This window comes from Accipiter gentilis, chromosome 22 (genome assembly GCF_929443795.1).
Source record: "Accipiter gentilis chromosome 22, bAccGen1.1, whole genome shotgun sequence".
NCBI lineage: Eukaryota > Metazoa > Chordata > Aves > Accipitriformes > Accipitridae > Astur > Astur gentilis.
Window position 1 is genome coordinate 14,834,767 of NC_064901.1, and position 26,704 is coordinate 14,861,470.

At 45.1% G+C, this 26,704-nt stretch overlaps 1 protein-coding gene across 11 annotated transcripts in view; it reads left to right on the forward strand.

Moving 5' to 3' along the window:
- The first annotated feature begins 7,313 nt into the window (after positions 1 to 7,313).
- Positions 7,314 to 26,704, forward strand: part of TMEM229B (transmembrane protein 229B) — a 38,626-nt gene continuing 19,235 nt past the window's right edge. The window contains exons 1-2 of one of the 11 annotated variants that reach the window (XM_049825510.1): positions 7,314 to 7,574; positions 15,826 to 18,764. The gene's annotated coding sequence lies outside the window, so the exon portion shown is untranslated. Of the gene's footprint in view, positions 7,575 to 12,641; positions 12,715 to 13,312; positions 13,441 to 14,927; positions 15,219 to 15,446; positions 18,765 to 26,704 lie in introns of those variants that run through there. The other 10 variants (XM_049825515.1, XM_049825518.1, XM_049825509.1 and 7 more) reach the window with 10 other exon arrangements.

The following is a 26,704-nucleotide window of genomic DNA, read 5'->3' on the forward strand; positions in this document are numbered from 1 at the left end:
TCATATCAAGACTAGATGTTTTTCTTATCAGCCTACAGCCTACTACAAATTGTCAAGCATGAGTTATAGCATTTAATACTGGAATATATCCATGAAAATTAATGGTCTATGATATCTTGGAGGTCATTCTAGGTGATAGTGATCTCTGAGATCCATTATGCTGTAAGAGAGAGAGATATTTATTAATTATTATTATGTCAATAAGTGGTAGCTAAACATGCAACTTCCCCTCTGTTCTGCCCTTTAACTGCTGTCATTTAATGATAACAAGATGAATTAAGGTTGTCAAGATAACTAATGAAAGAAACCGGAGGACTGTAAAAGTCCATGACTGATTTTCTCTCTTTAGAAATTCCAGTAGATGGTCACTTTACCAGTTGGACTGGCATAATAGATGGGAAATATAAGTTGCTGGGTGACTTCCTTTCCCCTTCTTTGTTCCTCTGTCTAGAAACTTCTTTCTTTGGCTGTGACATGCATGTATGGTAAGTAAGTAACCTAGCCTCATGTGCACATCGTATTAACAAAAACAGCCAAAGTATTTTTGGAAGACATGACTGGAAGTGGAGATACCACAAACAGGTTCTTACCCAGAAAAGTAACCCCCCTCCCCAAACATTGCTATAGGAGGCAATATTTTTAACATTATTTCCATGCTTGAATATCAGAACCTCCTTTGCCAAAGTGGTATTTGATGTTTGGATCACCAAAACGAATCAGCATGAATTGCTGCTAATTTGATCTTGAGAATCCCTGTAGTAGAGACCTGCATATCTGGGTGCCTAAATCTTTTTAAAAATGGGGCCCGTGAGAACTTTCATCCTGTATAATCCCAAAGCACTTTGGAGGCCTCCATAGCTCTAGGGCAAACATGGGTGCTACTGATAGCGCAGTCTTTCAAAACAACAGTTTAAGAAAAAAACTGAAGAATCTCATCACTAATGCAACTTCAGGGGAAATTCAGGGAATGAAGAATGCAGAAGGGCAGGGTAGATAACTTGTATTTATAGTAGACAGTTTATCTGACAGATTTAGCCACTTCTCTTGCTGCATCAGCACTGTTTGTGAACAGCTTTTGTTCATCTCACATGTTTTTGTTATTCGAAAAGCTCTTGGCCTGTGGAATGTTCTCGAGCACCTTGTTGTGAATATTTGATATATGGAAGTAGAGAGTCAAACCGTGATTTTTAGCTCTGAATTGCTTTTATGTATTCCTTTGACTCATCCACTTTCCACATCATTTCAAATCTCAGAGGAACACTTTTTCAATTTCATTCATACTATTTAATTGCTCCCAACCTTCTTCATTTATCTTTTTTATATTGTAACCCTTGTCTTTTCCATCATTTCCCCTTATCCACTCCCCTCCTCTCCCTGGTTTATCACTACGTGACTAATGTTTGAGAACTGTATTGTAAGTGACTTGTCATGTTACTGTTGTGCAGAGCACTCTGCATACATGGCATGTTGTATAAATAAAAACTACAGCTCCAGAAATATTTAATCTCTCAATTATATTTTGCAGTATAATGTGTACCAGAGACACTATATGAAATAGAATTATTTATTATAATTATCCCATTTCTGGTACTGACATTCAAAAGCATTTTAGGTAAATCATGTGCCTTCTCTCTTTTCTGTCTCAGTTTCTTAGCTAGCTCAGAGTTACAAGATGTGTCAGTGAAATACTAGCATTGGGTTGTTTGGCATTCTAGAAACCTTTCAAATGTAACACCTCTTTGCTTATCCTGCTTTCTAGTGGCACGTCTCAAAGCCTTCTAGCAAAGGAAATGTGTTCCCTCTTCTACAGCTGGGGAAACAGAAAAACAGAGGTGAATTTGAGGGCAGTGAGAAGGCCTGAAGCACGTCTGTGAACACAACCCAAGTCTCCATGGCTCCAGTCTCCTGGCATTTTTAATGGGCAATGCTTCTCCACAAAATATATTATTGGATCAAGTTGGACTGCACATGTCCAGGTTTGTATAGTGGCTTGCCCCTCCCCAAAACAACGTTTGCATTTTGTTAAACCTGGCAAAAGAAAAGAAAACAGAGTTGCCTCCAAACCCTTCAGGATCTGTAATGTCCACATATATGGTATTTGCTTTTCTTCTGCCCCGAATCCAGAATAGAAAACATGAGGGATTCTTTTATTTATTTTTATTAAAAATTCAAGCAAATACAGGCTTACTTAGTCAGACATCAGTCATGCCTCTGGCAAATCTTGCCTGCCGCTTGTTCTAGAAGTCTCAGGCTGCTCTGTTCTGAAGGACCCATCTGGCACCTAATCCACGTGAAGGCAAAGGTGGCAGGAGGTAGTGGAGGACGCTAGTGCTCTGCTGAGCAATTTATCTGTCAGTCCAAAGATATGATCCCTGAACAACGTCCCAGAGGAAACTCAACAGCTTCGGCAGTCCCTGTGAAAATGTCTTGCTAACATTCATTCCCATGGATACCTTCAACAGGAACACCCCTGGACAAGGCTTTCCTAAACAGGCTGCCCTGACAGTAAGAGATGCTGCATGGCACTTCAGTAGCACCTCTCAGGAATAAATCTTTCCTATCTATCTGCCATATTTAGTTTCAGAGCCAAGTCCCCACCAAGCTATAAGGTATGGCAGGTATCTATTCCAGAAAATGTCTTGAAGGAAAGCAGATAGCGCAAAGGTAAATTCTCCTGCAAAATTTACTATTACAATTCATATCTAGAGGAAAGAATATGCTCTGAGCAAGGGAATGATTTCAGCAATCCCGGAGAGAAAGGCCAGAGTTCCCAAAAATAGCTCTGGGTACCTTGGTGATTGCTGCCCAGCCTTTAACCTTTTGAGGCTGATCCTAAGGACAGCACCTTACTAGCAGAGACTGGTGCATGTACAGTTAATGAACAAAGGTTTAGAGGGCTTCAATTTTGGGCAGAGATATGTTTAGAACCTGCATGGACCTAACTCCTGCCTCAGTCCCTTTGTGAATCAAACACTTTGTGAGGAGTGATGAGTATGGTGTTAGTGTCTGAAGCCATTAAAAGAACCCAAGTGTATTTTGATAGAGCCTGGGGAGGGGGAAGCCCCTGCTACAAGGTAAAGAAAGAAGAGAGGAACCCATCAGACCACGGAGTCTCCTCCAGCTTGAAGGAATCATATTTGAAAATTTCCTCTGTGTTTTCTTCAACAAACTCACCGAATGAGCGAAGGCAGTGAAAATCCATGGCTTGTAATTTTTTCTACCCTCACTAAAAAGAGAAAGAGACAAAGGAAGCTATTATTTCCATGTTAAATGCATGAAGACCTATGCAAGGTGATCTGAGACAGCATGTGATTTGTGGTATTCTTCAAAATGCGCTTCCTACTTCAGGGATTTGAAGAACATTTGTCACCACAGTGACTGGGGGCCTCCTCAGAAAAAAAAAACCAAACCCAAAATTAATTTCTTTGCAAACGTCAAGATTGCTCTTTGTTCCTCAGTTTCCTGAGAGAGAAGCCTGTGTTTTGTATGTACATCTGTGAGGGGTTTATTAAATAAACACAGAGCATCTCCTTTCTATTTTGTATACCCAGGGAGATGAAAATCCCAATTCCCAGTTGCAGGACCTCCTCAGGCAAACAGAAGAGAAAAAGCCAAACCTCCCCAAGGAGGGGAAAATGCCGATTTCAGCTTGACAGCTTTTAAACAATTGTGATGAAGTTTTCCGTGATAGGTGTCTCCTTCAATGTACTGGCTAGCTGGAGTCAGACTGAACCAGAGCTGGGTAGAGAACAGGGAGTGTTATGAGATTCCTGTTTCATTTGTTGCAGAACTCGTTAGCTCATTGAGAGTGAGGCAGGAAATTAGGGTAAGGGTGATTTAATGAACCAGGTGGATAAACCCTGCTCTGGAAAGCTGGATCCCATTCCTCATTAGCTCCTAAGCAATGTCAGACAAGTCACTTGGACTAAACTGGTATGACTAATGAAGGTTCCTGATTTTCCAGGTGCTCCTTCTTCTAGACTGGGTCTGGAATTACAGAAGGGATGAGCATCCACAACTGGAATGTAAATATTAGGAGCCATATAAAACTAAATTCTCTGGGGGAAAAGAGATGGTATGAATCTCAAATTTATGATTCCTTTTAACTGTAACATGTCTGAGCTTCAAACCCCAGTCTGCAGAGTGAGATCTTACCTCACTGGGAATGACTACACTGGCAGCAATATTTGTGATGCACTCAGATATCCGAGTAATGACCACATTAAGGAGTTTCTGAAGAAATAATTCATTCTTTTTTTCAGTGTAACAATTGTGCCATAAATAAAACACAAATTACAGTGAGGGAATAAGCTCAGCCAGACACAAAATGGATGAGCAAGGAACCAACTTGATTATTGCTGCACTGCACTCCTCAGTGTGCCCAGATACAAGAGTATAGTAGCAAGCAAATATGATTATGCTACTTTCTAAGATGTTTCCATACAGTCAGGTGTGATGCTGCACCCAAATGAATAAATCCTTCCAGAATCAGACAGGATGGTGCAGAGACATCTGAGCTAGCTTTGAGCACACATATAGAGGAACCAGATCAGGTGTTATATATGATCTGTGTTATTTCAGATAAAGGCAATGCATGCATGACGGGATTATGAGATCATCAGTAAGATCAACTGCATCTCCTGTGCCTGTTTACAAGTGGCTGCAGAGGGGCTAAGGCATACTTAGGTCACTGCAAACTCTTTTCATCTTGGAGTCAGCTTCCTGCGTACAAGCCAGGTTGTTCTGCAGAGAACGGTGCTCGCTCCTGCCACCAGGCCTTGGAGAGCTCAAGCCTCCCGGTAAATGCCTGACAAAAGGGCAGTTCTAGGAGTCTTCTCTCCTTGCTCATCCTACTCCCACTTTCACCATATTACAATCTCAACGCCATTGCTTTTTTTCTCTTCCATTACTAGCTCAGGCTGACAGAAGCAAGGCTGGACAGAAAAATAAGCTTTTCTGGACCAGCTCATGCAGCTGGGGAGAGCTGAACAAGCTCTCAGGTGTACAGCACCACCACCAGGTGCTTGCTCTGACAGTTCTCCCTCCTGCCTGTCCCTTCAGCACAGTACAGCGTTTGTCTTCATTCCCCTCACCCCTGCCTCACTGCCTCCTCCTTCCTCCCTTCTCAGTCTGGGAGCCCTCTCCTTTCTCCTCACCTCCTCCTTCCTCCCTTCTCAGCCTGGGAGCCCTCTCCTTTCTCCTCACCCCCTCCTTCCTCTCTCTGCTTGCTGTGACTAGACAGGAGAATATAGATTTATGTATGCCCTACATGTGCTTCTCATTTTTTCCGGTCCATCTCTGGCTGTTGATTTCTCCTTCTCGTAGGTAAGTATCTCTCAGCTCTCTTCTTCCTTTTTCTTTGACCTTTCCTCTGCTCCTTGTAAGGCATTCTCTCCTCTCATGCTGTGAAATGTTCATGCTGTCTCATACTGTGAAATGATCTCTCTCACGCTCTCTCGACTATGTCTCTAGCACTGTCCTCAGTGCTTTCTAAAGGATGCTATTTCACAATAAATACATAAGCACTGCATCAGGCTGCTGTCCTCTGTAGCTGCCTAATCGGATATGGTATTTTAAAGGTGCTTCTTAGAACATCAAAGATGCCTTAGCTATCTTAGCATTTTCCTTCTCAGCTCTGTTGAAATATGTATATAAAACAATTGGGGTTTTTTTCATCCAGCTTGAGGTCACTAGCACATACAGCACTGTCCTAGCTTGCACAGCTCAGTTGCTGAGGCAGGGCTAGCTGTGCATTATTCTCCATTTCCCCTTTAAAGTGCTCCATCTTTCTGATACTCCAGCTCTCGCAGTGAGCTTGTGCAATCAGGTGACTCGGTGACAGCCTGGTTTGCTGCATTGTGGCATCCTCGGAGCAGCCACAGCAGTTTGTACACAGAGCTCCCCGGGCAAACGCTGATGGGAATGCCAGCCAGTAACCCGGGCACTCCTGGGTTACGCAGAGCTATGCAAAGCCGCGGTGTTTTTTTGAGCGTACAGCGTCTGCTGGCCCTGCAGTTTGGGTGCTGGAGGAGCAGCCTCTCAAGAGAATACCTGCCTTTGAAAGGGTGGCTGCGGCCAGACATCTTGAGAATCCTTCGTTATAATCGCCTCTAGGCCTGCACAGGTCCGATGTTGCCTCATCATTGGGACCATTTATTATTGATATCAGAAATGCTGAGTCATTAAACAGAGGTCATAAAAACATCCTTATTCTGCTAAAAACCTTAGCTCATCAGTTCTGGCACTACAGAAGGTAGGAGAGACCAGGAAACCTGGTGCCTGTGAGAAAGAAAACGTGGACTGCATCAGAGGCCCAGGAAGTCCAGAGAAGAGCCCAAAGTTGGTAGCTAATTAGGAAAGGCAGGGTGTTGCTTAAACACAGGTCTCTGGACTCAGGATCAGTTGCCACTTCTGTGGGTTCGTGTCACTTGAGATTACCGTTTTAGCCCAGGACGGTTTGATTTCTCTATCTTTAAAGGAAAAAAACCTCCCTCACTTCTGTCTGAAGACTGTAAGGCACTTCAGAGTCATGAACTAGCTAATCCTCACTGCAGAGAGCTGCTCTTACTTCCATTTTTGAGAAGGAAGCCAGCGGTACAGAGGGGTCATTTGTTTGCGCGTGAACTCTGGTTCAGGATTGCAATCTCCTGATTTCTAGTCCCAGAGAAAGGCATTTTTTTTCCTGTGTTCTCATGCTGCTGAAGCGTTAATGTAGAAAGAGAAACGATTTTAATTTATTTTACTACGTATGCTTTAAATTTATTTTCTTACTCCTCTTCCTCGGGCAATTTTCGGAATCTGAGGAGATCCTTCTGGGTGGAAGAACACTTCTTGTAGAGATGCTGTTTCACTATTTCAACAGTGAAGCTGCAGACGAGTATTTCCTTTGATAGTTGTGTTTGATTTCCTGCACTGCAGGGATGTCCTGTCAGCGTCCAGATTCAACAACAGGCGCACGGGGGTTACATCCCTTAGCTGCTCGGGTTCTCTTACTTGTTTTTGTTGCGGATTTCTTTAGAGGAGTAAACACGAAGCCCCCGGACCGCGGGCTCCCCAGCCAAGCAGCGTTGCCGCACCGTGCGCCCAGCCCAGAGCAAACACCCCGGGCTTGCCAGGAGCTTTTGGAGCAGGCTGCTCCCGCCACGCACCTGAGCGCACACCCACCCGCACCGGCAGGGCCCCGCTCTCCGGGGGAGGCACGTCCCCCTCCACGGGCTCCCCCGCCGCCGGGTTTAGGCTCTGTCCCCCTCCCTCGCTGGTCCCGGCAGGCCTTTGGGGGGGACCCCCCCCCCCCCACCTCGGCTGCGGACCGAGAAAACCGGCTGCACCTCCGCGGGAGGGCGCGGGGCCGGCGCCCCGGGGCGAGGCTGGCGGGGGCCGGGCCGCCGCCGCCCCCCCCCGTCGTTGGGGAGGTAGTGCGGGGCAGTAGGGAAAGAGTTAAGGGAAGGTGGCGGGGCAGGCCGGCTGTCGGAAGCGAGCATGTGCAGATTGCAACCGCATCCATACTACGGGCGAGTGTCACTAGCACACTTCACCTCCCGCCGCCGCCGGCCGCAGGGCACCCATGGACACCGGTGAGGCGATGAGCCGGGAGGGTGGTGGGGGGGGCAGAGCCGCGGCACCGGCACCTGCCCGCGGCCCGCCGCCCCCGCCCCGCCGGTAGGTGCGCGGCGCCCGCGGCGGCCTCCCCGCAGCCGAGCGGCGGCGGCGGGGGATGCGCTGCCCGGGGCGGAAGGCGGGGGCTGGCTCCCGGCGCCGTTGGTTTCGCTTTCTGGCGGCAGGAGGGCCGTGCCGCCGCCGCCGCCGGCGGCGGGCTGCGGCCGCGCTTCCCGCCGGGCGGGCGTCGCGCGGGGAAGCCGGGCGGGCGCCGGCCTGAGCGAGACAAAGGCGGGCGGCGGTGCCCGGGCGGCGGAGCGCCAGCCTCCCCGCCCGCCGGCGGGCCCCGCGGGGGGCCCCGGGGAGGCGCGGCCGGGGCCCGGGGCCCGGTCGCGGGGTGTCGCCCCCTCCCGGGCAGCGAGGCCGCGCGGCGCGGCCTGAGGGAGCGGCGTCCCCTGGGGGGGGGCGCCGCCCCCGCCGGCCGGGCCCCGCCGCCCCCCGCAGCCCCTCAGGGCGGGGGGCGTCGCGGTTGTTTGTTTTTTTTTTGCTGGGGAGCCCCCGGCCCAGCTGGGAGGTGCTGGGGGCTCTGGGGGAGCAGGGGGGAAGAGCTGTTGAAACTGGAGCCGCTTTTCGCTGTAAAGCACCCCTTTTTTTGGAGAAAAGTGGAGCGTTTCGAAGCATTTTTGTGTTGATTTCGGTAAAACTTTATCCCAGAAAAGGAGAAGTGGATCTGAAGCAGCCCAGCGTTTGCAGAGCGGAGTTGGGAGGTGGGGGCTGGCTGTGGTCCTTTCGGTGACTTCTCTGCAGCCTTGTGCGTTACTCGTGTGTGTAAAGCCCAGAGGTCAGGGACCTGGATATTACAATCAGCTGAAAATGAGAGGTTTTCCTTTTTTTTTTTTTTTTTTTTGTTTTCAAATTTAAATTATTCTCAAGATGTTTGCTCTTGCTCCATCTTTGGTATGGAAAAATATTCAGAATAGCTGAATTTTGGCGAAATGGAAAATCTGATTCCTTCTGTCCCCCATTCTTTGCGCTAGGGTTTTGAAAATTGTCTCTGGGATGCTAAGGAGCAGAGATGCTGGCAGGCTGGCCCGTCCCTCTCATCTTGAGTTGGAGTGTTACTCTGGGACTTCCTAGAGAGTGTTTGGCATTGCTGGCCCAAAACTACCAGGGAAGTACAAACTTGTTAAGACTCCTAATTACAAAGCAGAAGCAGTAAAACTGTCACGTGAAATACTGCGTATTGTTCTCTGACATCATTTATTTGACAGGTTTGTCCTGTTTCCCTCTTAATTCTGAGGAAAAAGCAGTCCCTGCAGGAGCTGAATTTTTGTGCAGGCAAGGTGGTACCAGCTCCGTGACTGCCAGAGCTGTGTGCGTTGGGGATTTGCAAGAAGAACAGATTGCCCAAAGAGCTCTGTTCTGTGGTTTCCAGGAATGCAAATGCATTAATGTATGGTACGGCATCAGTTAGAGATGGGGCTAGCTACTGTTTGGTGGTAAATAGGAAGTCCTGAAAGGAAAAATTACTATAAAATTATTAGGAAACCGAAGAGGAAGACTTCTTGACATGGAATCGTTAACGTCTGTAGCCACTATCGGCCAGCACTGAGGAAAACCCTGTAGGACACCGTAAGACACTCTGATGCCCACGGCACATCCTGAAGGTCCTTCCTGAATCCCAGTGCCTACCCGGTGAGAAGGTATGACCTCTTCCGTGCAGGAATGTCAGTTTTTCTGTGTGTGGCGACAATAGCTCGCTACTGTGAATAAATTAAAATTGTTCACTTAATCTGAAAGTGGGTACGTTCCCCCCAAGGAGCTTTGTGCATATGGCTGCAAATTTCATAGTTCTGTGTTGAGGCTCCCCCTGAAGAGCATGGGTGTGTCTCCCCCCCCCTCCGCCCGGTTTGTAGAAGGGGAAGCTGTGGTACAGAAAGGTGGCGTTTCACAGGTAGATGTCAAATTGAAACACAAGAGTTAAAACTCCAGATCATTGGGTTTCACTAGTAGCTATAGCCGCTTCCTAAACAAAGGTCAGCAGAAGTGCTAGTCTGTGAAACGTTTTGAGATCCTCTGATCGCAGGCACATTGAAAAAGGAAGTAGTATAGTCTGGTAAAAAGGAAATGGAGGGGCAAGCAGGTGTTGAGGTAGTACTGCTTGTGACTGCGGAACATCTTCTTGCTGAGGCTCTGGCAGCACGTCCAGAGCCTTGGCCAGTGTTGCTGTTCCCACTCCACTGCTGGGTGATGGTGGAGGCAGAAAATGAGCTGCTTCATCGGGAGAGTTCAAACCTTGGCATTCTTGTGGCAAGATCCTGTGGCAGTTTACAGAAATGGTCACGGGGGGCTAAAACAAGAGTTGTGGATAGCTTATTGACATGTGAGTAATGTAGATCTCTGCATACATACGGAAATGATACCTGATAGTGGGGACTCTGCGGTTTTGCTGACAATGTCGTAACATGATGTGGTGCCGAGCAGTGAATGGCAAATTTAACCTTGAAGGTAGATGCAGGTTCCTGACTTTGCATGTAAAACAGGAAGAGGTTTTGGGGTGAGATGGTGGACTTGACACCATTTGGAGTCTTTAAATTGAGATATCTTTTTACAATCTGTGCTTTAATTCAGCATCTTGGAGGAGTCCTAAGGAGTGAAGGTGTAGGGATCCCTTTGGCCTTGTTATTTGTGTATCTACTTATTTCCATACATTAAGAGCTCTGGAGAGGAGGAGTTGTTTTGCAGTGTCCTAAATATGCTTGCAATACCTGTCCATTTAGTTAAGACAATGACTGTACTCAGCTCGAGTGCTTCAGGGCTGCCGACAGTCACTGCATTGTGTGCAGGAAGGGTATTTCCTCTCATGGCATAATTACCCAGATGAATTTAGTTTTTGCCTTCCTCTGAAGCATTAGAAATGAGCCACAATTGGGAACTGAGCATGCAAGGAAGGAGGGGCTCTGGGGGAGTGAAGGAGAGGGAGAGGAGACTGGATTCTTCCCAAGGGGAAACCCCCCCATCTTTCTGTTGTCATCACGTGCTTTGATGGCAAGTCTTGTTTGTATCCTCAGAATCGTACTTACCACAGAGTCTGGGGCTAGACTTGGTAGGTTTTTTCTTTGCTCTGCAGCATGGGATGGGTCACTAAGGGTCATCTGTGTGGGACTCATTTGAACAGTCCTTTGCCAGTTTTGGAGTTGCCATGCTGGCTGTGGCGTGATTTCTTGTGCTCTTTGTTCATGGTATGCAAATCTAATCTCCTTAGACTAAAGGACTTCTGTCCTTATCCAAGTTACTGAGCTTTGTTGAAAGAAACTGCATGAAATTTTAATAAACTGTGGTATGCAGGAGGTTTGACTAGGTTTAGGCAGAGTCCTTTCTGTTCTTAAACTTTCTGACAGTGGAAAGACATTTTTCCTCATGGAAGATGAAGGGAAAGTATCCTGAAAAAGCTCCTAAAAGAGAGAAGGCTAATATATTGAGGAGGCTTAAAGGGTAGTGGCATGAAGGAGACCTGCTATGAAATCATAGAAGTAATGGGGAACTTTATTGTTGCCAATTGTACCCTAGGATTCTTTGTTTCTAGATTGCCTTTAATAAATGCTGTAGTTAAGAAAATGAAATTAAGTTGTTGTGTTGTTTTGTTTTGTTTCTTTTTTCAGTCTTAGGCAGCCTGCTATTACATGGTAATATTACAAGAGAGGTAACAACATGACTAATTAAAGGGCAGCAGTGCTTCATTCCCTAGGGCTAATTATTCTGTAGAAAATGGGTCAATTACTTAGAGAAATTGTTTGCCAGCAGGAGGCAGGAAAAGCCTCTGTTCCCAGTCCTCACCTTCCTTTTGTGGGAAGCACTGCCCACCTCCGTAGGCAGTTGCAATACCTTGGTAAGCTTTCAGATGCCAGAGCCATGTCCTGCAGATGGGGAAATGGCACCTTGGCAAACTTATATGTTGTCCTTTCTGTCACGTGTGTTCCTTTATAGCTGCAAATGAAGCAGTGTCCAACAAAGGTGTTCCTTGGTTGGATCTGGAGCGAAAGACATGAAGTTGAACAATACAAGTGGCAGTTCTCTTTCAAAATAAAATCTGCCTGTTGTGAAGGGTGAAGTATGGTATTTTTCCTTACTTCTTCTGAAAGAAAATAGATCATCTAGGTAGCTAATGTTTTCCGACATAAAAGGTATTATCTGCTTGTGGCTTGCTTGGCATGGGTTTGTAAATGATCCCCTTTTACTTCTCAGATCTGCTTCCTGTATGTATTTTGGCATTTTCTGGTGACTTTATTGCCTGTGTTGCTTGCTCTTAGTTCTGCAGGCTCAGTACAGACTGGGTGGGGGAGCAGGGGGCTGGTTTGCCTTGTACATCAGAAATAAACTGGTCTGCATTTTGCAGTTCTGTGATCGTACGTGAGGCAGGAGTATGCAGATGGTTTCTGAGCTCCTAGGTAAGATGGTTGTGCAGGCAACCAGAAAGAGTTCTGAAAGCAAGCCAGACTGGGCAAAAGCTTTGGCTGTGCAGGAGCAGATTACCAACATCTGTGCCAATTGGGAACAACGTGCTCTTTCTGGTTAGCCAGAGAACTACATTCCTGGTTGTAAACGATACACCCAATAATGTCTAGGGCGAGCCAGAGCCTATGCACCTCACAGTCCAGCTAGAACAAGTGTAAAAGACGTGTATTTGCAGGTGCGCGCTGCTCTTTAACATGTCCTTAGAGGCTAAATAAAAGCTAGACTGCTTTAGAGATTTGTTTGTAGGCATATCTGAATGAGAATACCTATCAGTTACCAGTTCAGAGGTATCTAATCATTGCATAAGAGAGAGAAGTGTTTTATGTTACCCTTTCTTTTGTTCTGGATTTGTATTAGTGTCAGTGCACAAGAGTTCACCACAACCTTATTTCAGAACTCCCCCGCCTTCACCGGCTTCTGTCAAAGCTGGATTAAACGACTGAGGGAATCTTCCCTACCACAAATGCATGTTGTCTTGCTTTCATTGCATAAGATCCAAGCATTAGTAGTCATTAGGTAAGTGTCGATAGCATAGAGTGGTAAAGCTGCTGTTTGACTCCTTCCTTGCTGGATCTTTGCTCTCGGGTGCGCCATACATTGAAGGTAGCCTATATGAAGGACTTCTGTGAGCACCTTTCTGACCCATTCTCCTTGACTCTGCCAGGAGCATGAAGGAGATGATGAAGTATTTCTGAAGGGGGAAGCTCTCTCTTTAGCATTGCTAGCTGTGGCATAGTGCTGTGTAACCTGCTAAGTACCTGCCGGGGATGGGGCGTCTGTTTTGTTTTGATTTTTTTCACCCAGAATACATGCACAGAAGATGGTCAAACTCATTCGGCTCCACCAGCCCAACCTGGGCTGAGAAATCTTGGCTGGGGCTGTGTCTATGCAGAGCTCTAGGTAGAGTGCTTCCTCGCTGCTTGCAGCCAGGAGTGCCTGATGATAGATACTGGTGTACTTGGCTATTTCTTCTCCTGCTAACCAACCAGCAAAGCTGGGCTTGCTTAACCCACCAGGACACTTTGGACCATGTGTTTTCTTTGTATTTTGTGTCAGCGGAGGCTTATGATAAAGATGCTTCCAGTAAGTTCTAGAGGAAGAGTTATTTCTTTTTGTGATTTCTGGTGTTTTCAAGATGTGTATATAGTTTCCCCTAGTGGCATGATAGATACCATGTGATTTGGTTTATTTTGATCCAGAAGTTCTTTCCAAGGCAGATCTCGCAATTAAGCTTTTAATTGGAAGTGGACTTGCACAAGAGCCGCAGGATGTAGGGCAGTTTATAAAAATGCTTGAATGTCTACTAGGAAGAGAGGAGCCGCTGTGAAGGTAATGCAATGATTCCTTAGCAATATAGAGCTTGGCTGTTGTTGCTTCTTGTTTTCCTTTGCTGCTTAATACTTTACCGTGGAGATGAGATACTGAGTTTCCAAAACATCAGCTTTAGTCACTTGAGCTGACAGAGGCTAGCATGGTATCAGGAGTGCCCTGGGCAGCTAAGCCGTTCCTGTTCTGTGCAATGGAAGACTCAGGTGCATATATAAAGCAGGCAGTTTATTATGTTATATTATACTGGCATGTTACCTGTGGATGTGCAAAAAGTCAACTTCTAGAATACAAGTCCTCCTGCTAGATAATTATATCCTTTTGGAAACAATGCCTCAGTTTGGTGTTTGTACTATGAGGTAGTACTACTCACCATAAAGGCAACTAAACACTTAATTCTTTCATAGATTAGCTGGAGTGTAATTAGTTTTTCAAAGATCAGATTAATAAGTCGAGCATGTTGATTTCTAAAAATGTCATGTATGCACATGTTCTGATTCACCTCTGATTTTCATGGTACAAGCTCCAAAAGCTGCGATAATGCTTAGGACTCCACCTTCAAGTTGGAGTATGCTACCTTGTGTGTGGGGTAGTAGGAGTAGGGTTTTTTTCTGTTTTCTTTTTCTTCTTTTCCCAGCTACATATCAGACTTAGAAGACAGGAAAGTGTCACATTCTGATGGGAGAAATGTAGGTTTTTTTGGTTTGAGATCCTTGTTTGAGAAACAAGGACTGGACAATGTCATGACAATGATTAAAATTTGCTATGCTTTGGACCAGAGCTTAGCAACATTTGGAGTACTAAAAAGCTGTAAGTGCTAACACCAGCACTTGCATTGCATCTTTCATCTGAGAATCTCTCTATTCTTAATGAATTTTCAGTGTGTCTCTGTGAGGCTGGTATTATTAGCATCATTTTGCAGACAAGTAGATAAAATAAAATGCCTGTATAAGCACATTCAGCAAGCCAGAAAAAGGCAGGAATAAAACTCAGGAATACTAATGTTTCAACTTGTTTTTGAGCTACTATCTTGTACTTTTTCTTTTGCCAGAAAAGAGACTAAAGGCATTAATTTTGGTATCTCCCCCCCCCCCCCCCCCTTTTTCATTGGGTTAGGCAGTGTGAAAGTGAGACATTATTATGCAACATATCTAAGCGTGCATGTGATACTTGAAAAAATGGTAATCAGATAAGTTGCTAGGCAACAGTACCCTGCCTTCAATTACCAAAAAGCCAGTGAGTTTGCTTTCATGATATAACGTGTGTTCTGTACTTCTTCATAAAGCAAGTGTAGGTGGAGTTTAAGAGTTGCTCCTTTTTAACTGACCTCCTGCTTAACCTGCCATATTGCGAGGTCAGGTTTGACCCTGGTTTCAGAGAAAAGCATTCACAGAACCTGAAATCGACTGAAAAAATGTTAATGAGTTCTTAAAGGTAATGAAGCATATGTAAGTGTGTATAAGTAAATAGCCATTCCCTCCCATGGGTCTGTGGGTGTTTGATGGTTCAACAGCTTACGGAAAGTAGTCTGTAGCTCATCCTTGGGACCATGAAAAATAAGAAAATGAGTGAGAGATTTATGTTAGAAGGTAGGTGGCAGGGGTATGTGGCAAGCTGTGAGAACTCTTAAAACACTCAGAGTGGCCCATTGGCCCAAAAACGTTGAGAGCTGTGGTAATGCATGAAAACCTGAATGTAAACCAAGCTGATTCATTTTCATTGCATTAGGAGGAACAGAGTGGAAGGAACATAAGCAGGGTTGAGTGTGTATGGAGGAAAAAGTAAGTGAGGGTCTGATAATGTAAGACAGATCTAGCAGCACAAGGGAATTTGATTGTGTGTTTGTTTGAAACCCAAGTTTAATTTCTTTTTTTTTTTTTTTTCTTAAAGACAGATTGCAGGATAACAACAACAAAAAATAAAGACTCTTGGCAGTTATTCTAAACGCATTTCTGCTTTTGGTGATAAATAGCCACAGAAGGATTTGCAGATACTGTAGTTGTGTGGGGCTGCAGGCATCTGCCCAAGCCTCTTCAGCTATTGGGTGGCAGTGTGGCTGTTAAAAGAAATCTGAAACTCTGGATGTCTAATGTGCTTCTCAAGGCTTTGCCAAAAGTAGGGATAGGGGACTCACCCGGAGGTATCTGGAAAAGGATGCACCCAACCATGGAAATCACTTGTTTTCCTCCGGTAACTGCAAGTTGTTGCTTTACAGAGTTGTTTTTCCAATTATTTTGTTGTTGTTGTTTTTCCAGAAGAGAGGCATTTTGTTTTCAGGAGGTGGGGACTGTGTAGCAGTGCATGCCCTAGGTATCTCTCTGAGGTAACTCAGTCCTTTTGGGAAGGAAATTCAGCCAAACCTACCATGTTTTGTGCTCTGTCTACTAGTCTAGGTTCAGAGTTGTTCAGATTCCAGCTGGTCTGTGTGCAGGTTCAAAAGTCCTCATCAAAAGGCGTGTTGGGACTTCTGCATCATCCTCTGTGTAAGACCTACCAGAGCAGGGTGAGTTTCTGAGAAGACAGATGCTTGCTTTCTATTTCCAAATCTGGTGCTTTTTTCCCAGGAGAATCCCAGATAAGTCACAGAGCAGTGTTGTGACTTGGTTGCTCTGTTGGACAGTTTATCACCGGGTAGTTACATGGACCTAAGCTTGCTTTTTTAGAGCACTTTGGAAATAATGAAGAAGTGTAAATGCTAAAACAGACAGCTGAAGGAACGCACAAGTAACCACTACTGAGTCAGGCATTTGCTTTCCTTTTTGTTTGCTTGTTCTTTATATTCTCATTTGATGAGCACTACTGCTAAATTATGCTAATGTGTGGTCCCCAATCTGCTGACACTAGGAATGTTGGTGTCTGTGTCAGAGGAACAGAGCATGTGCAAGTGCTGTTACGGGAAGCCTGAGTCTGGCCTAATAGTAGATTTTAGACGTTAACTATTTCTGTATATGCAACTGAGTGGTCACACCACTGTGGTTTTTTGTTTGTTTGTTTTTTCCCTACTACAAACTACACGTTTTTAAATCATTAGTATTTCAACACAGAAAGTTCATTTATATACAAAAGAAAAAACAAATTCCCCCTTTCTGAACACCTTAAGCATTGTAATAATCAGATGAGCTTTAAGGTCGAGCCTTTATCTTCAGCTCTACCTCTCTGCTCATGTGTGTTACCACATGGTCTTTGCTAATGAAGAGTTTCTTCAATGATTATTTTCTTTAAAGTGTAGATACATGTGTAACTAAACGTATGGTTTGTCCAACACTTAGAGTTCATAGAAATGAAGTTTTTTGTGAAAAAGGAACTTCTTCCTGCTGGGAGGTAGCCTGTGAGCCTGAGAGATGATACAGCTGAGAACTAACAGGCATTAAGGTAGCATGGCGGTAGAGTTCAGATGGCTGACGGGTTCCTTGGTCTGGCTCCCTGTGAAGCCCCATGGGTGGCCTGAGGGCCAGTGCCAGGGAAGGGGCTGAATTGAGCGGGACTGCGTTGTCCTAAGTTAGGTTGGCTTGAAGCCTTTTGTAGGGTTCATATTTCTGCATTGAAGGAATTGGGAGTGTGTTGCGGTTGCTTATTTTGTATGGTTTTGTTCCTCACTCTTTTACAAATCAAATTGTAGACAAATAGATCTGACTATGTAAAAAGTATTCTCTGTGTTCTTGTCATTCTAGGGAAATGCTTTTTAAAATTTTGTTTGCATGTGTCTGATAAATAGTTTAGTAGAAACCTATATCCAACTGTGACAAAACGCTTATAATGAAAATAGAATATGTGCAAATAATTTTTAGGAACATGAACTTTAGAACAATTTATACTAGAGCTAGCTAACAACCAAGTTCTTTCCCAGTTTGATGTACAAATACCTAGCTGTTACAATAGCAACTATTTCTCATAAGAGAGACTCCAAAGTAGATGCAAGCCTCAGTGTGTAAGCAGAAGGTGCTGAATGTGTCTCTATAATACCCATGTAACATTGATTTAATTAGTGGGTTTATGCTATTCATCACTCCATTAATCTTGGTGGGAAGGCTTTGTTGGGGGAGGATTAGTTATTTAATCTGCATTTTTAGTTGAAATGTTTTTGTAGTTCGGTGTTATCTAAATAAAAACAGTGTAGGTTGTTGGTTTTTTTTTTTGTTAAAACATTTCTCCTGGATTCCTGTTGGACTTTGGTGCTCAAAAACTCTGAGATTCATTAGGATAATGTGAAGATCCCATTTGTTACACAGTCTGACACATAAATGTCCTTGTTCTAACTTCTTCACGTGCAATTAATCCAGGAAAATGCTGTGTATAGACAGGCCCTTGGAGTGTAAGATCTGTGAGGCTGACTCGAGTACAATGTTGGATACTTGTGTGTTGGAGCTGGCACCTCAAGGCGTGACTTCTGTGAAAGTCGGGAGTGTGGCATCCTAAACATCAGCGCTTGAAGAGAAGGAGAAGTACAGCCCCAGCTCATGGGCTCCGCTTGCTCGGGTCATGCAGCCGTGCTGCCCAAGCCCAGCACGGAGGTGAAAGGCAGTCGGGTCACTGGAGCGGGGGGAAGAGGCAGCGCCGGTGCCCCCAGGAACGGGCTGGGGTAGTGGGTGGGTGGCAGTGGCAAGGGCCTGCTTACACAAAGGCCATGCTCTGTCCTGGAGTGGGGAATGGAGAAGAAGAAAAGTGTGATGACTGGAGAAGCGAGGAGGAGAGGAGGTGGGGGAGATAGGGAGGCAATGTTAGGAGAGGGAGGATGGGGATGAAAAGGGGTCAGCGGTGAGGCTTACTTCAAAAATTGGGGGATCAGCCGGGAAAATAGAGATAAAGCGCTTTCTGGTAGACCCTTCAAGGGTTAACCAAGGCCTTAGCTGAGATGGTAGCAATGAGGAACCTTTGGTCACTGGTTCCAGTGAAGCTGCTCTGTGTGTTTGCTGTGGCTGGGATCCAACAGGACAGCGGAGAGTCGAAAGGCTCAGCCTCACCAGAGGAGAGGCAGCTGCCAGAGAGCCGCCCTGGGCGAGAACAAGGTACAGGTGCCTGACTGGGGCTCTGAAGAAGTCAGGTCTTCCAGGGTCCAATGTACCAGAGCTAAGCTATCCATACACATAGCTCTTTCAGTGTTTAAAGCTTCTCTTGCACTGTGCTTCATTAAGATTAAACTGTACTTCTTTGGTTTAGGAAGGCTGTCTGGTTGGTGTACTAGCTGTTGGTCACACGCACCTGGTCTGAAGGTGGCTGGCATCTGAAACAGCTTGGACTCGCTGGAGGCAACCCGGTCAACCCGCGGATGCTGTGAACCAGGAGCTGACCAAAAAGTGGGAGAGCCCCAGGATTCCTCCCCAGAAAAGGTAAGGGCTAGAGGGTAAAACCGGTGAGAGAACATTGTAGACCAGAAAACCAGTTCTTCGAGGACAGAGCTGACTGCATTGTAGAAGGGACCTTCGAGATTTCAATATGTGGAGTGTATAAAGGATGGTCAATATGTGAAGTTATTTACCTCATTTCAAACTGCAAGTTGCTTTCTGGAAGTGTTAAGACTGACGTTTGCACACATCACCCTTGATTTCTGTCTGCTTGGAGTACATCATTCTGATTGCTTATAATTTATATTGACAAACTTATTTGAGTGTTATTGTCTCTTTAAAACCTCACACTCGGGTAGCCTTAGGCAGTTAAAACAATCAGGACAGTGGAGCAGTATCTCTGAGCTAAACCAGAGCAGTAGGTAAAGAGTGGAGGGTTGCTCTCTCTGGTGGTAAAAGCACAGGTGTGAGTTGGATGATGAGGAATCTATTCCTGGCCCTGACAAGCAGTGCAGTCTCTGTACCTGATTCACCAGTGTGTTACTCTACTAATCTTTTTAGGCTCATCTCGCCGGTATCTATGGAAGTCTGTTACACTTTAACAGAGTGGATGTAAAATGCTATCAAATTGGAAGCGTGATTTATATCCTGGAGCGAAACTTTATATTGATCCTGGTAGATGGGCTGGACATTGTGGGACCAGAATGACATTCTCCAGACCCTGCAGCATTTTCAGAGTGCTCTGTGTGTCCGCAGTATGCGGTGTGGTGCCCTAACAGGAGGTTAAGCACAGGTACTCTGATACAGCTTGCAGCAGTTCAGGCTACAGTGTTGTTTTCCTTGTTACGGATAAGGTTTCACGGGTAGGTCATGCACAGTACTTTATCTCTAACTGGGAACTCGCTTTGAATATGTAGGTGCTACATATATAAAATTCAGATTCATGTAGCATCTCCCTCCCTCAGCCTATCCTGTCTCAGGCGTCTCATTACCTTCTTACAGTGGTAGTGCCAAAAAGATCCTATGCTAGGCTGTTCTCTTGTCCCGCTCTTGTAGGTATTCCTGCTCTGATAGACCCCTGTCCCTTTCTGAGACTGGGGAGCAGACCCAGTCAGCTGCTGAAGGAAAACAGTAGACTTAATTGTGGCAACGCTAACGGTGTGGATAAGCAGGTCAGCTGCTGCCTTGAGCTCTGACTGTGATCTTGCTGCCCATTGTGTAGCTGAATACAGGGCTTAAGTTGATCAAAAAGTGTCACCTACTGAGCAGTAAAGTCCAGACCAGTGCTGCAAGGTTATGACAAAGCAAGTGTCAGCAGCTTCCCAGGAAGCTTGGATGATGGACTGAGCCTTGGAATGAGTCCAGCCATTTTGTCAATGATGCAGCCATGAGTACTTCTGAAGAAAGCTGTGTCTGGCAAGCGCTCTTGTGTATGGTACTATTGCTGTGAGTAGAGCAAATGCTGCTTATCGCCTGCCCTCAAGAACCATCAAAGGAAGCGCAGACGTCTCCTATTACTGTTAAAACAAAAACCGAATGCCGTATGGGCACAAGAAAACATAGATCCATTGGCAGCAGAACAAGACTATGAATTATTCATTCCTCCAATGCCTCCTGTATGTTCCATCCACTCAGGCTGTTCAGGATGCTGTCTGCTGGAGATGCAGACGGATCTGCTTCCAAAACCACGGGGACACGACCCTGCAGACTGTGATCACTGCTCCGCTCAGTTTGTCCTCATGAAACTGGCTTGTGCATTGTTGTGACATCCTTGAGGACACAGAAGTAACCTTTGATCATCCTGTGGGCTTTTGGTAGGAACTCCTGTAACAGCAATGAAACTGGGATGTGTCTGGTAATGCCAGCCTGGAATTGGCTGTGAGGTGAGGGCAAGGAGTTAGGACCGAGATGGAAGCACTGACTGCTCTGGCCCATTTTGCAGAAGGGTGGTGGGGGGCTGCATCTTTTGTGTAGTATTGCTTTGTTTTTCATAAGAGAACTTATACTATGTCAGCTTGTTCCTAGTTCTGCCTCGCTGAGAAGCGGAAGTGTCATCTACTAAAAGTTCTGGGAGCACAGGCAGGTGTTTTTTTCCTCCGCGCGGAGTGCTTTAGTGGAAAGGAGTCTATTTAAATTGCTGTTTGGGAACATCTGTGAAATACATAGGTTTTTTTCAACTTGTTTACTAGTGGGCATTTGTCTGTGTAATGGTTGTCAATTGGCAGCTGAAGTTGAGAGGCACTGAGGACTTAAGAAGCTGCAGAGACTAAATTCTCTTCTGATTCTTCCATGAACTGCTCTGAGCTCAGGTAAGAGGTGCCAAGTGTGGAGAAGGTCTTGCTGAAGGTTTGTTCAGAGGCTGTTCCTCAACATAAAATGCACATACTTAGATGTGGAGGGGTTTTTACTCTTTTTTAGCTTTTTTCCCTCCTGCTGGTTGGTGTGAAGATTCCTTCAGCCATTTCACATACCCAGGCTGCACCATGCATGCCATATTGCAGACTTTTGAGGATTTTTCACCATTTTCCTGGTGCATCTTCCAGAGTTGCTCTTGGCTATTAGGCTTTTGCTGAGAGATACTCAGATTTTTAGTGCAGGAAAAGCTACCTGTAACTAGCAACTGCTGTAGAAATTATGGGCTGCTTAAAGCAAAAATTTAACACTTGCATTTACAGCTGTCTTGTAATGTGCCCAACCCCATTTTGAGAGCACCTCAAATGTTCTTAAAGAGCTTTAAGGAAAGGAAGTGAATGATACTTCAGTCAAAACAAGACACTATAACTTGAGTCTAGAACAGTTTTCAGCTTCTCATTATGGCAGCTGGCTGGATTTGCCCTAGAGTGAGCCATCTTTGGAGTTGTCCTAGGTCAGAAGCTGAGGGAGGCTGTGGAGGCTAAGATAAAATCCCAGGCTGTGTTTGAAGAATCATCACTGAAAGAAGTGGTGGAAGCATCCTGGGGGGGGAAAGATTCTGCAGCTGGGTTGAGAGGTGGGATAGGTTTCACAAAGAGGGCTCTCAAGGAAGAAAGGTTTGGTCTTGAAGCAGGTAAAACGTGTTTGTCCTCCTATGGTCTTGACAGAAGTGAGAAGACAATAAACTGGAAGACTATATTTTTTTTTGATCAGTGAGAGAAGTAGACAGAGCAGGTGGTGGATTTGTGGTTTCCATAGTGATGTAGCTTTGGAAGCTTTTGTATGGGTGAGCTTTGCCCTCACTGCAATTACACTTGAAGGCTATGAGTATTCAGCTTTCCTGCCAGGGAAATGTAAATATACATCAAACATGGAAGTGGCTGAAAATGCAACTGCATGTTCATCATTTGTTATGTTTGTGATGTTACCTGAATATGTGGATATTGGGAAGCTCAGCTCCATTGTGGCTTATTTCTCCTTTATCTGTTATCCTGCACTGACACAGTGCAGCAGACTTCTGTAATACCACAGTTCTTGCTGCATCAGGCAGTGATGTGTTGACCTGTATTCTTTGCTTTCTCTCATCCATCCATACACACACATCCCACAACACTGATGCCTGTGACTCTCTGTTCACCCACAGATTTCAAACATGCACTGATCAAGAAACATACGCCTAACTCTTTCAGGGCATCCTAACTGATCAGAGCACCACTCTGTGAAACCTGGAGAGGTGTAGTTCATGCTGTTCGTAGCCATCACCTGACTTGTTCCTGTGGGCCACAGAAATGGGCTGCATGTGACATTAAATCATGGTTTATTTTAATGGGCATTTTGAGAGTGTTTTAATAGTCAAAACATGACCTGGAGGGAATTTTTGCATATGGAGAGCTGTTTGTGACTGTGAATGGTTGAATTTGAGAGCCTTCTTATCTGGCTTTCAAAATAAGTTAGAGTGCGGAATTTTTCAGCATCTCAGCTGATGGATCAGTGGGTCATAGAGGTAGAGTCAGGAAAATGTGTGCATCCAGCATTCACATTGACCACCAGACAGGCATGTACCAGTCCTGCACACCCACTTGCATAGTACAGTCTTTGTGAGTCATCGGCATTTCTGCCTTGTCGTCTTAGTTTTTACTCGTCTTGCTGCTGGATGCTTCTCTTGCTGTCTCCCTGAACAAATCTCCCTTACCTTCAGCATTTGTTTTGCTTGTCTGATGGATGTAATGGGTCATCTGTTCCCTTTATAGAAAGGAATGTTAATTATTTTCAGAAGGCTAATTAGGTTGCTAATGAGAAGCTCTACTGCAGTAATATTTCCTTTAATTACTCACTCCTAAGTGCTGTACAGAGAAGCTTATTGAATATGCTGTTAAATACAAATGCCTGTATCTGGCTTGGAGATGCACCTTCAGGGTCCGTTAAAGAAATGCTTTGATAAACCTGAAAATCCATGTGACACAGATGACTGAGCAAATGAGACTGGTGCTGAGAGCTGCCTAGTCGTGCAGCCTTTTTGATGCCATGTGAATTCAGTGCTTTTGCAAGTGACTGGCTGGAGTTGCTCCCTCTGTTCCAGTTTTGCTTGAAGGCTTTTGGCGGTATGGTTAACCAAGTGTGCTACCTGCCAAACTAACCTATAGTTAGATGCAGGCCTTGCACCAAACAGTTTAGTCTAATTAGCCAGATGGCAGCCAGAGGCACAGAGAGGTGGAGTGACTGATCCAAGGTCATCTCACAGATCATGGCAAACCTGGTAATGAAGCAGAGTTTTTGTCTGTCCTGTGTTAGTGCGCTTGCACTATTTGGCCCCTTGTGCCTCTCTTAGGGCCAGCATAGCTCACTACAAGACTTGCAGCAGTTTGCATGTTGCTTCATGAGGCAGCACAGCTGCTCAACAGCCCCATCCATGTATCCACCTTGGCACTGACTTGGGAAAGTCATTTTGCTTCTCCATCTGAGGCCTGGCTGCTACTTGCTTCTCTCCTTTTTTCACCTTCTGTTGTAGAAACCTGAATGCCTTTTAGAATTGCTCTGAGAGAGTTACTCTGTTCTAGATGATATTTTAGTTAATACTCCCAGGATGAGAGGTGTTGGGGTGGATCTCCAGCATCCCCTGCTTTTTGAATGCTGAGCTTTCATGAAGCTCTGCAAAAGAGCTTCACATTTTGGCAGCATCCTCTAATGCCCAGTCCAATTCCTGAGTCTGCTCTTAGCCAGACTCTTGGAATTTACACACTGTAGCTCTACCAGGGAGGATGGTGAGGGAAGGCTGCTGAATGGGGGCCATTTCCAGGCATCAGAAGATGCTCCCTATGCTTATATACTGATCAGTGTAGACCCAGTTGGAGAAGGAAGGAATATCTATAAATGTTGTGGATGCAGTGTAAAACTTCATATGTTGTACTGTGCTGCCAAAGTATCTTAAGTGCAGGTGACTCTGAAGAGTGACTTAGGCATAAGAAATACCCAATAAAACTATTATCAGCATGAGATAGCAGAAGTCACCCTCCAGTTCTTTTCAGGAACAGATCTGCGCTGCTAGAACAACTTGTATCTGCGCTCCACGCACACACACGACTGCTTTGGCTGAGGCACATTCATTTAAAAGTTAACTTTGCATATGTAGCATTTAAGTTAACTTTGCATGTTTTTTACAGCTGTGGGAACTCGGAGGGATAATGAAGATACAGCGAAGCAAGTTGGTTAGCTGCAGTGTACATATAGGTTCTAAGTTAGTACAAGCCTATGCACAAAGAGCACACTTGAAAAATGTCAAGGTATCTATTTTGAATACCTTGGAATTGCTATGAACTGTTGTGCAAAGTAGTGGAAATAGTGCTGTTTAGCGTATGTGTAATGTGATGGGTTTGTTTTTGTATGTATCAAGACTAGTTACATAATGGAAGCATATTTAGGTTGGTTTACTTATGGTGGGAGATAAAAACTTAAATTCTTATTCGTCCTACCAACAATGTGTTGCTTAGTACCTAGTGATTTTCATAAAAGTCCTTACATGCTGCAGGTTTGTGTACTTCTAGAAAGGAATGGACAAGCTGACCAGAATGGGTGCCTCCAGGACTGTCAATAGTAGATGCATGATTCAGGCAGGAAAATGACAGCTCTTAAGCATTTTACATAAGCAGGGACAAGATAACATATGGTGCCTCTCTGGTTCCATTTGCTATAGGTCACCTGATGCTCTGTTTGTTGAGCAGACTTTAAAGATGGTTTAAAAAGAATTTAGGGTTTGGGGTTGTTGTAGAGGTTGGGGTTTTTTTGGTGGTGAGTGTGAGCGCTATCAAGCTGTTTTATGTAAAACTGAGGAATTCTTTTCTAGTGTTATCACAAGACAGTTCCCAACACGCAGGTGGGAACTAGCATCCTTGTTCAGCTGGCTCTTTGCCCAGAGGCATGAGGTACCTATTGTTGCCTGGAAGGAAAACAAGATAAAGAAGAAATCTTGTTTGATAAGACCTGAAATTACTCTATGTAACCTCAGGTATTCACTGAGGTGTATAAATTGGTGTTGTACATGCTTTAAGCACCTGTAAGTAGGTACTGGAAAGATGCAGGAATGGTAAGGAATGCTCAAACTCCACTTTTGTCTCTAGGATGTGTCCACCTCTAGTTACCTTCACAGGCTCTAGTAACTGCAGGTGGGAGCCTACTGAGACAAAGCTTGTAACAAAGGTACCTTTGTTAAGTGGCTGAAATTCATGAATGAATTTGGGTGCGTGTGTGTGTGTGTGTGTGTGTGAAATGTTTATATGAAATTCAAAGGCTAGCAGAACAGTGTCATGCAAATAATTAATTTAGTAGAATGTATCATGTTGCAGTGATAGAGTAAGGCAGATTTCTTTGAGATTCAGCCTTCAGTACAAATTGCTGTCAGAGGTGTGTTTCAGTCAATGAGAGCTCAGTGCCTGCACAAAGGAGGGGTCTGCTCCTCACTGCTTAACTAACAATTGGGCCTCCTAAAATAACAAGCAGTTGTTTGAAGTATATCTTTAAACTTTTATCTTCAGGAAATAGCAAAATAAAATCTGAAAACATAAGTCGGGACTTAAGGGCACCACAAATGAAGAGCTGGGCAGAAAGCCCCTGGCAGAAAATAGTGTGGTCCTGGGAAAGCCTTGCCCTGTTTGGGAGCTCTGTGGCCAGTTGTTAACAGGGCTGGACACTCTGGTCACCCCTAGCCAAGGCCATTCTGTCTAAATACAAAAGGACAATTGCAGGCTAGCTAGGTAGAGCCTTAGGCTACAGTTCAATGGGAAGAAGGCACTTGAATTGCCCTTCCATTAGAACGCCTCTACTGCTGCATGAGACTTCAGGACAGCAGGTCTACCTCTGTGGTGCAGAGGATGGTGCAGCTGTGGTTGTTTTCTTTTCTGGTTGTGCTTGCCAGGACCCATGGGGAAACTGAGTCCTTCTGACCAGGTGCAGAGTGCAATAAGCTTCCTCTGACAAGTTGACAGAAGTTAGTGGAGGCTTGGTACTTGACAGAAAAAGAAACTTATTATGGGAGGTGTTAAGAACGAACTGAACTTCATGGATGGGAAGTTGTGGTCTTACCACTTCCTCTTACATGTTCCTGTCTGGTGTAAATGGCTCTGTAGCACATAGCCTGCTAGATAGCATCTCTTTTGGTGTTGAGCACCCTGCGTTTCAAAGGATTTGGCCACTAGGCTGCCATGAGTCTTCAAAAATAAGCCTCTTCTGGGAACCAGGTGAAGTATGCTCAGCTCAGTATTCCTTTCCCTTGAAAGATCAAGGACAATATGGTGTTCTAAGGAGAGGTAATATGTTTTGCTGGGTCAACTGATATTGCAGAGGGGTGGAGGAGGCAATAAGTTTCAGATACTCAGGCTGTCTTTGAGCTTGAAGCTGTTTGAAGTTGAGTATCAGGTTTGTGTCTCTAATCTGATCAAAGTAGTAAGATCAAAGTTACTGAAAACATAGTCTGGGTTTGCAGTAGCTAATTCTCCCTGGCATGACCATGTTGCTTGTGGAGCCCAGCAGTGGAGAAGGATTGTGCACATCACAACCCCAGTTGGACAGAGCCACTGGGC